Raw genomic sequence first — 286 nt, forward strand, 5'->3', positions numbered from 1 at the left:
TGTGTCCCCGCCGGCCGCGCTGTCAGGAGCCAGAGGCACCGCACCGTTCCTCCACCTGGGAGCTGGGGAGCGCTGCGAAGTTCGGGGGAGAAAATTCCCGTTACAAGCTTTATTTTGTTTTGGGCGCACTGGGGATAAGGAGGGCAGGAGGTGACGCTCCCCTGCCTGCTCCGGCTGCGGGGCTGTCAGACTGCTCTTTGTCTGGCCTGGCTTGAGGTAGCCAAGCTGTGAGACTTTGGCCGTGGCCAGGGAGGGGCTGTGTCACGGCCGGACAGACCCCCCCGGC

The sequence above is a fragment of the Pterocles gutturalis genome, unplaced genomic scaffold (genome assembly GCF_000699245.1).
Source record: "Pterocles gutturalis isolate BGI_N339 unplaced genomic scaffold, ASM69924v1 scaffold24038, whole genome shotgun sequence".
Taxonomy (NCBI): domain Eukaryota; kingdom Metazoa; phylum Chordata; class Aves; order Pterocliformes; family Pteroclidae; genus Pterocles; species Pterocles gutturalis.